Genomic DNA, 9,779 nt, shown 5'->3' with positions numbered 1-9,779 from the left:
TTATCAAAATTAAAATTAATTAAAATATATTGCGAACTACAATAACTCAGGACAGTTTAGCAACAATTTCCATCGGGTGCAGTTTATTAAATGACACTGGCATGACAGATTTGATTGATATATTTACTAGGGTAAAACCCGGGAAAACTTATATTCCTGTGATCACTTTTACAGTAGGGTGTAAGTGTCCTAATTATGGTTATGATGTGATTGAGATATGAATCAATAAAACAGATTTTTTTTTAGTCCTCAGTTTTTAGGACGCAAGCTGAAGAATTGGTCTAAGGCGCCGCACATCCTTAAGCCCGCTCTGACTATGGAGGACCTCTGCAACTTACTGGGTTCTCACACGACACCGTGGAGCGCACATTGATTGACTACCTGAAGCTAGTGAGTTCACATTGGTTTCCTAGACAATTGGACGTGAAGATAATGTTCCGCAAGAAAGTTGCTAGTGGCCTGTTGATGAGAAACAGTGCTGCCAATGGACAATTGTTTGACTTTGTGATCACTAAGGATGACATGTTTATTTTCCTGTTCAATACCGAAATAAAATCACAGTCAAAACAGTAGAAACGTTCCTCCTTTGTCCAATATTAAATTTTGCTAGGAAAAAATTCTCTATGCCATATTGTGGGACAAAAGGGAACAATTCCAGCTAATCACGTACCAACAGCACATAACGATCCCTGGGCAACATTAAGTGAAACTTTTGGAGAATAGATTGCTTCCTGCATTAGGAGAAAATCGACTATATCTCTCAAGTGGATGGTTTCTCCTACATTGGAACGCTGCACTGTCATACAGAGCTGATATTGTTCTCGACTGTTTGCCGCTTAAACACATCGAATTTATACCGCACTAACACTACTCCCCCGACCTTGCTCCCAGTGACTTCTAGCTGTTTCCCAGGCTTATGGATTCCTTGAGAAATATATATATATATATATATATATATATATATATATATATATATATATATATATATATATATATATATATATATATATATATATATATATATATATATATGATCCGCATACTGAGAAAAATGATTGGGTTGAAATTGACCCTATTGGTGCATATTTTAACCTAACCAGCTGGCTAAAACTGGGTTCCGACCCAAACTGCTTGGTCCGGAGCTAACATTGCTGTCAAGATATAACTCTGTATAATTTCGACTAAATAGACAGTAATAACAAACATGTGTTGTAATTCTTGTAGTACTAAATTGTCCACGTGAATCAGCTCCCTTTAGATTGCTTGTTGTCTTCATCCCGGCGAAATTAAAATACCGCTAATTTTACAGTAATTATGTGATATCTTCAAATAGATAAAAGATAATCGAAATGTGGAACACGAGCGCCCTAGATAATATTATTTTACATGAGAAACCGTTATCACGACTCACTTATCTGCTTTCGATTTCGAGCCATTTTGAAAATCGGCCCTTATTTTCGTGTTTCTAAACATCTGAAAACGGAAAGCCACTAGGTGACTTGTGATAACGGTACCTCACGCAAAATAAATGTCTAGGGCGCTCTTGTTCCATATTTCAATTATCTTTTATCTATTTGAAGATATTACATAATTACTGTAAAATTAGCGGTATTTTAATTTCGCCGGGATGAAGACTCTTAACCAGGTAAGATCCAAGGTGTTGGTTTAAAATGCTCTACAGTGACATATAGTCATTTCGTTGATCCAACGGTTAATGCAGTTGGGTTGCAAGTGACCACCCTTCGTTCTCAAACAACCCAATTTGGTTTCAACTTTTTTAACCACACCGTGTGGTCACGTTTCTATCCAATCATTTTTCTCAGTGCAAGTTTCCTCTGAATTGCGTTATGCCAGTATCCTCAATACACACAACCTAAAATAACTTCGCACATGGATTTCAAAAGTTGATATACAGATTGCAACAGTGTCTTGATGTGGACGTTGAAGAGTGACGGAAAATCTCACCCAAATATGGAAGGGGGTTAGATTTCTGGGCTTTCGGCATCTATGGCCATGTTAACCCGTCACACTATGAGGGATGACGTTGCCCGGGGAGTTTGAGAGGAAGAAAGGAAGCGGCCTGCGATCGTTATATTAGGTACCATTCCGGCATTTGCCTGATGTGAATGAGGAAAATCCAGGAAAAAACTCACTCAGGATGGTTGGGCTGAGAAAGCTGTTTCACTTTTTCGACCGAGTGTCGCCGTCGGGAATCGAACCCGGGACAGCTCGCTCCAAAGGAGAGAGCATTAGGGACTACACAATGCGGGGCTTCCTCCAAATATTTAATATGATCCGCGTTTTATATATAACGGCACCTCGTAAATATCCTTCATTGCGTTTCTAAAATCACTTTATCAATTCATAGTTTTTGTAATTACTATAAATAATGTAACACTAAAACAGAGTTTGAGATACAACTTGAGTACACTGGTGTTGTCTTCGAGATTCATGAAACACCTTGTCTCGAAAATGAGACGTGAATCGTCTTGTTTTTGCCTCGTCTCGTTTTCCCCTATTTCCCTCGTCAACTAGTACTAGGCTATATGTAAATATATTCATTAAAATTAAATCATACTTGTATGATATTATAATTCAGTTATTTGTAGCCTTAAATATTCAGATATTGCTACCCTGAACCGTAAATAGTCAAATCAGACAGAAGATAGGGAATAATACAAACGGAAAGGTTACAGAATTCTGCCTAAATAAGCGAGTCTGCAAAGGCGATGGAAAGAGGTCAATTTCGTGACCTGGTAGATGTCTAGCCGTCGCCGATTATGATTGGCTTGATGTTTTCTGTCCGTTCAACTGTCCTAAGCGAGAATTATTCTTTCCGTTTCCTCCCCTCCCCCCTCCTCCTGTATAGGTCGTTCTATCAATAAAATATAAGATAAAAAAGTATAAGAGATCAAATATTATCCTTGTTCGCTTCTAGAGCCAGACTGACCAAGACGAATAGCTCTCAATAACAGGATTTTGCACTACAGACGACCTCGCACGTAAGTTATTATAACATTCTAAAGTATTCAAAGTAACAGGGATAGGAAATAAACAGGACTTGTGTCATGGTTTTGTGATACAGCTATTTTGGAGGCGAGATTGTGTGGTGGGGAGAGGGCGAGATAATCTTGGATAATAGTCGATGCATCCTTCAGTTCTATCATTTAAGTTACAAGGTGGTTTGGAGCCTACGTAAACAATATCCAGTTCTATCTTTCATAACCAGGGCTGGATTCAGGATTTTCTGACGGGAGTACACCAATAACTATTATAGTACATTTGAATTAAATTTGAATTTTTTAATGCCTTAAGGCATCTGTGATGTGAATGAGGAATTGCCCTGGAAATACTAAATGTCTGCTCTGGGCGAATTCTCTTTCTTCAACCTTCAGAAAATTGACTTACACTATTGATTTTGTAAAACTTCGCTTTCTTTTAAACCCAAACGGAAACATGACAGCAGACATTTTTGAAAAGTGTTGTTAGTTTTACTGCTAGTTTTTCGCTTTAAGTAGTGTATATTTATAACGATGTGAGATGCACGTGCACCTTTGCTCCCTTCCTAAATCTGGCCCTGTTCATAACGTCTGTGTTATTTAAGTCCTAAAGCAAATCTTAGCCTTCTGTTTAGGCTATTATAATTATGATGTATGGCCGAGGCTATTATGATGTGTGGACATGAAGTTTCAGGTAAAATCTGAACTACTGTACTGGATTCTATTTTCAAGACTTTCCCATCGGTAATCGAACCCGAGATTCCATACACGAAGGGAGATTGCAGTAGCTACTAGATACACGGGAAGTGCAAAATTTGGATTTGTTTTCAGTTTAGCGTCTCTTTGACCAGCGAGACTACATAGAATATGAACCACATGAGCTTCCGCCAGGAATCGAACCCAGGTCTCCCGCGTTAAAGGCATTTACGCTACCCACATATATAGCCACAAAGGAGCTCCAGGAAGTATATGAATCGTATATATGAAGGTAAAAATGGCAGTATGGAGTGCAAGGTAAATCGGCAAATTTTTCAGCACCAAAAGTGAAGATCAATATGTTTTCTAATTATTTCATACGTTCTGAGATGTTTCAATTCAGTTATGTATTGATCCATTGCCAAATGCTGCTATAATAGCATTATAAAATTACAATACACTATAAGACGAAAAGAAAAGTTGATATTAAAAAAGTTAGACGTGACTTATGGTGCCATTTTAGCATATATCCTTTTTTTTTTTTTTTTTGGTAAACCGCAAGAAAATTAGCAATGTTCTATTGTAAATTGTAAACATTCGCCAGATTTCAGTGCAAATGGTTTCCTTATAAGTGTAATTTATATTTCAGTGTTTAGTTATGATATACCAGATTTGCCAGCGTTTCCTTGTAACCATAGGCGTCTCTGGCAAGTTAAAATTGGTGGAGGAGGGGGACGACTAAAAGGCTACTAGAGCCCAACTGAATTTACGTCAAAATTTTGAGTAAATGGTAATTTACTTGAGTTATGAGCTAACTGAATCCTCATACTACCTTTACCAATACAATCGATAGGTTAATCATGAACGTATATTTCCGCCAGTATTTGTTCATTTGTCTCCGTTGGGTTCCAGAGTCGTGAGCTGCACGTAGAACTTACAATAATTATATTTTACATTGACTTATGAACATTATAATGAAGGAGAGATTAGCATTTTTAAAAAGTTTTTGAAAAAGGGAACTTTGAGGTTCAAATAGATTAAAGATAAGTGAGGGATTGAAACTTATTTGCATGAAAATAAAGTAGAACATCCACCAGCCTATAATTCTGTACTAACCAGACGTGTTGTTTAGAACTGAAAACGTGAATTTTAGATCCTTGCACTTCGGTTTACTGCAGTAGTAATGAAATAACTTAACTCACTTATTCGCCATAATTTTCTTCCCTTACTGCAACAAATTTAAATTTACATACAATTTGGTTTTCAGATAACTCCTTTAGATAGAATACTAAGATAGGATACTTTAGTATACTCTTAATACTATCCATTAATTTATTGTTTCTCTACATTACTTTCTTTCTTTCTACCATACCTTTTATATGTCATTCGGAATATAATTTATTCTCCAACAATATCTTAATATCTTCTTAATTACTTCCATTTATATTCTTTTTACCTATTATTCCCAATGTACCTCATGGGTTCATTGTTCCAAATTTTACGTTCACCTCAAAGTACAAATTTCCAGAACTTGAGTATTTTGTATTGTCTTCTCGTAAAGCAACGTTTCTGTTTTTTACAATGCAACACTCTACATTCCAGTCCTCTCTGTAACTCTTCATTCAGTGACTCACACCGTATGCTTCTCATCATAATCATCACGATCTTCTTAAGGATTTTTCACCATTTATTCCACAGTTTCTATTTAAATTTTACATTTTATAACTACGTTAGTAATACTATGCAGGTATTGTAATGAGCACCTAATCTACTGCCTTGCTCAAACGTCTATCACAGCCTCAATCATCTACTCATTACTACTTTAACTTTTTTTACGCATTTATTTTCATCTCATATTATTTTCAAAGCCCTTCCTTATATTGTCTGGCATCATGTTAATTTTCGATTCATATTCTGAGGTAACGATCATTTCATTATTAGTCCTTCTACCTCATCAATATGTTTCCCAATCAAACTCTCTTTCGATACTCTTATAGATAGTATTCGTAAGTGATGTTACTGGGAGATGAAATTTTTATCAAATACTTCTTCCCGTTATTCTATATCATTTGCGGCATTCCAACTTTAAATACTTGGTTCATATGTAAGTTTTTTTCGAAACTTCGATCCTTTATCCTGGGCTTCTTTAGTACCTGTATTCGAGTCACTTGCTGGAATTCTGTGTTGTGTGATATATATCAGAAGAGACTGCAGTGGCAAGGCAAATGAAATATTATTATATTCAGTGATGAGAGTAATTTTTGTTTTGAACAAAGTGGTGTGTCTGTGCTTGTATATAAAATTGCAGGTGAACGAAAAATCCCAGCATGTATCCATTTGTCATATACGACCCACACTAGATTTTCTGGTAATTAGTAAAACTACATATCCGCCTTTCTTAAGGGAAATATCACTAGTATGTTGCACATTCATAGTATTACTAATATGCCAATGCTAAGAAGAAATGTAGCTTTTTAAATACATACATATATATTTCTTTCAAAGTGGCACACATCAAATGGACATTTCAATCACACCAACATAATATTTATCAACACACACAAATTCACTTGTTCTGCTTCTCTGTACTTCTTTCATATAGATCAACATTGGTCAATTTCATCTTCTCAACAAAATATTGGGGGACACGTCCCCCTGTTTCCTCCGCCAGAGACGCTCGTGCTTGTAACTGATAATACATTTTTTTAGAAGTTTGTCGTAAATCGTAGCACATTTTTGCCATGATTTAATGTAATTTGACAGGAAGTTTCTTTTTTTCCTTTTAAGTGTAGAGTGCAAGGAAATCATGAGAAGCCTGGTAAATGAAAATTTGACTAAACTTTTCTTTCTTTCTGTAGTAGCACGTACTCTCAATTTAGGTTGTAGGCTAATTTCGTACTGTTTCCAAGAATCTTACGAATAGCAATTTTCAATCAGTACAATAAATAGTGTTATTCATATTTCTATTTGGGGGTCGCGGTGGCTCAGTGGCAGAGCGTTCACCTCCCGTGCCACCGTTGGACGTAAAACTTAAAGATTTCATTTCATTTCATATTTCTACTTGTAGTGGTGAAGAATTCTGTTGATATAACAGAATTATAGAGAAATACGTTGAGGAAGTTTAACTAAGGAGTTAAAATGTCCTATTTCGCCACTGCGACGCAGTGTAAGAAAAAGTTAAATGATATCTTTTAGTTTAACGTCCCACGATTATGCCCGTTAAGCTAAGGGAGAAGGATGATTAAGCAAGTGAATAAGATTGAAATAATTGGTAAAAAATAAGAAAGCGGGAGTAAATGGAATACTACGAGAAAACCCAAGGAAGCAATCTTGTCCACCACAAACTTACTTGGCCGGCTATCGAACCAGGGACCCCAAACACCAGAGGTAACCAGCGACCTACCACTGAGCCACAGTGCTCTCTGAAAGTAAAAGGAAATTCGGTTTGGTGTTCACTTAATCTTCCACTCTAATCCCTTTACGGAAATCGGAAATTACAGGAACCTATCACTTCTGATTTTAATATTGGATTTTCATGGTACAAAATCATAAAAAAGATAACGTGAAATTATATTTTGATAGAAATTCAATGGCGGCTCTTGAGAGAAGTCGCAGTTAAAACTAATAAATTTTATCTACAAGCTTACGAAAGAAAACTTCATACAGCTTCAGAAAACGTATACAGGAATTAGTCCATTAAGTAATATTTCTTTCCTTTGCTTGTACTGATAAAATTTATTAGTTTATAGATGTGAGCTCTCTTAAAGAGTCGCCACTAATTAGGAATTAGATTTTTGGGCTTTCGGCGTCTATGGCTATATTAGCCCGTCACCCCTGGCGACTTGGAGAGGAAGAAAGGAAGAAGCATGGGACTATTGATAGGTACTATCTCGGCATTTGCCTAGTGTGAAGGAGGAAAACTCAGGAAAACCTCACTCAAGACACCTTTTCGCACGAGTGTCCCCACCAGGAATCGAAGCCGTGACAGCTCGCACCAAAGTTGGGAGCGTTAGTGACTACGCTACGCGGTGTCATGTCACTGATCCCAATAGATGGTGTAATCTTACATCTTACCCTATTGGAACCGGAACTATGTGACGGGCTTAAGGATATAGATGCCAAAAAAATGTGTATAAATAAACAAATAAATGGAACCGGAACTGATAAATCTATCACTCGTGATTAAAATATTGGTTCCAAAATTTAGGAATTTTATCGTGGTTCCACAATGTGAATCGAGACAGACTTTGTTCCTTCCTAGACTGACTGACTTTGGTCCTTTTTTCCCATAGTTCACTTGTGCCTAGTTTAGTCTTCCCGAAATTACAACCTTACGTGTAAATTGTATTCGTCTGGCACTTAAATAAGCAAACTGTGTAGAAATATTAAGTTGTACTTGACCGTCGATGGCCTTTTCCATTGATAACTTCTCTTGTTTACTTTCTGTGATCAGTTGTGAAAGTTCTGGTGATAACTGCCTCTTTCTGCTAAACACGCTTCCGGCTTATGGCAAGCTATCCTCCTTGGCAACTGTCGAAGTCAACGCCTTTTCTGTTTCTTTCTTTCTTTAAATCCTCTGAAAGAACATAGCTTCAACTGGGGACTCTTTTATCATCAACCATTTTAATAACTGTTTAATTAAATTTACTATTACAAAATAATCATTAAATGTTAGAAAGAACAAAAGCCATTGTGATTGGAACGAAACAGTCACTGTCAAATAGAGACGTAGCAGGGGAGAAAATAGAGTGGGTGACTTCTTTTCCGATACCTCAGTAGTATTATTAGTGATGATATGAAGTGCGAATGAGAAATAAAGCAAGGACAATAATGGCGAAAGAAACCTTTAGAAGGAAGAGAAGTCGATTTTGTGGGACCTTGAACAAGGATTTGAGGGGGAAAAAATCAAAAAATGCTTTGTATGGACTATTGTACTGCATGGGCTAGAAACCTGGACATTACATAAAAATGATGAAAAACGACTGGAAGTGGTTATGGAGAAAAATATAGGATGTTAGAAATGTTGGGGGCAGAAAAGAACAATTTAGATATTATTAAGAAGAGGAAGAGAAACTGGTTGGGACATTGGCTAAGAAGGCATTCTATCATGATGAACGTGCTAGAGGATATGGTGGCAGGAAAGAGAGGGAGGGGGCGAAGGAGACTGCAATTGATGGACGATATCAAAACAGAAAAATCGTACTTGAAGACGAAGAGATTAGCGGAAGACCGTGAAGGATGGAAGCTTCTCAGTTGCGGCAAGTGACCTGCCAATAATGGCAGAATACCTTTGATGATGATGACTAAACTCAGTGGTATCGTAGCTGATTTGAACCTATGTCTGCACCTGATGATATAGTACCTCAACAAAGTTAAATACAAGGGCGCATCTAGGCTCCCAAACGGGGGTGCCTATCCCTTTCAAGGGCTTGGGCATTTACCGTTAAAAAGTAGGGGCTTATATTCAAGTAAATACGATAGATATGAAACGCTTGTCCAGTCCATACTTCTTGTCTCGAAAACAAAATGAAATATATATATAAAGTGTACTATTGAAACCATATTTACAATCATTTCGTCTAGGATGACCTCAAGATTTCACTTCAGCGCGCACAGTATATATACCGTACATTCTTACTTGCGTTGGCTACGCGTTTTTATGATCAATTGCAATGTATCAATGTTCAGTACAGTGCTAAACGAAAGCAACGGGCGAGAAGAATGTTTTAATGAACATTACATTTGTACTCTTATGTGTGTGGCTGTTTGTGGAACTCTTCGTATATTACCGGTAAACTTCTGCGGGGCCAAACGATTAAAGATAGCGCCACGAGCTTGACTTCTTCACGCTCTTAGTAAAGGATCATCCTCACACCGTTTACAGTGGTCAATGAAATTAAATGAAAAATTTAAGTTATGCCGGCTAGGCTAAAGGAGACGGTGACGATGAGGAGGAAACGTGAGATCCCCGAGGAAACACGCACACGGTGTTTGTTCACCACAAAGCTCACTTAGGGCGAGCTAGAATCGAACCAAGCACACCATACACCAGGGTAAATGCTCTACCACTGGGATACCCATACC

At 37.2% G+C, this 9,779-nt stretch overlaps 1 protein-coding gene across 1 annotated transcript in view; it reads left to right on the top strand.

Annotated features, from left to right (window-relative positions):
- Window positions 1-2,868: 2,868 nt before the first annotated feature.
- LOC145670325 (uncharacterized) overlaps window positions 2,869-9,779 on the top strand; it is a 43,861-nt gene continuing 36,950 nt past the window's right edge. The window contains exon 1 of the mRNA XM_081738848.1: window positions 2,869-3,002. The gene's annotated coding sequence lies outside the window, so the exon portion shown is untranslated. The remainder of the gene's footprint in view (window positions 3,003-9,779) is intronic.

Source organism: Thermobia domestica, chromosome 14, assembly GCF_964235325.1.
Source record: "Thermobia domestica chromosome 14, izTheDome1.hap1.1, whole genome shotgun sequence".
Lineage (NCBI taxonomy): Eukaryota > Metazoa > Arthropoda > Insecta > Zygentoma > Lepismatidae > Thermobia > Thermobia domestica.
The sequence above is the reverse complement of the archived record's forward strand: the minus strand, read 5'-3'. Positions and strand labels throughout refer to the sequence as shown.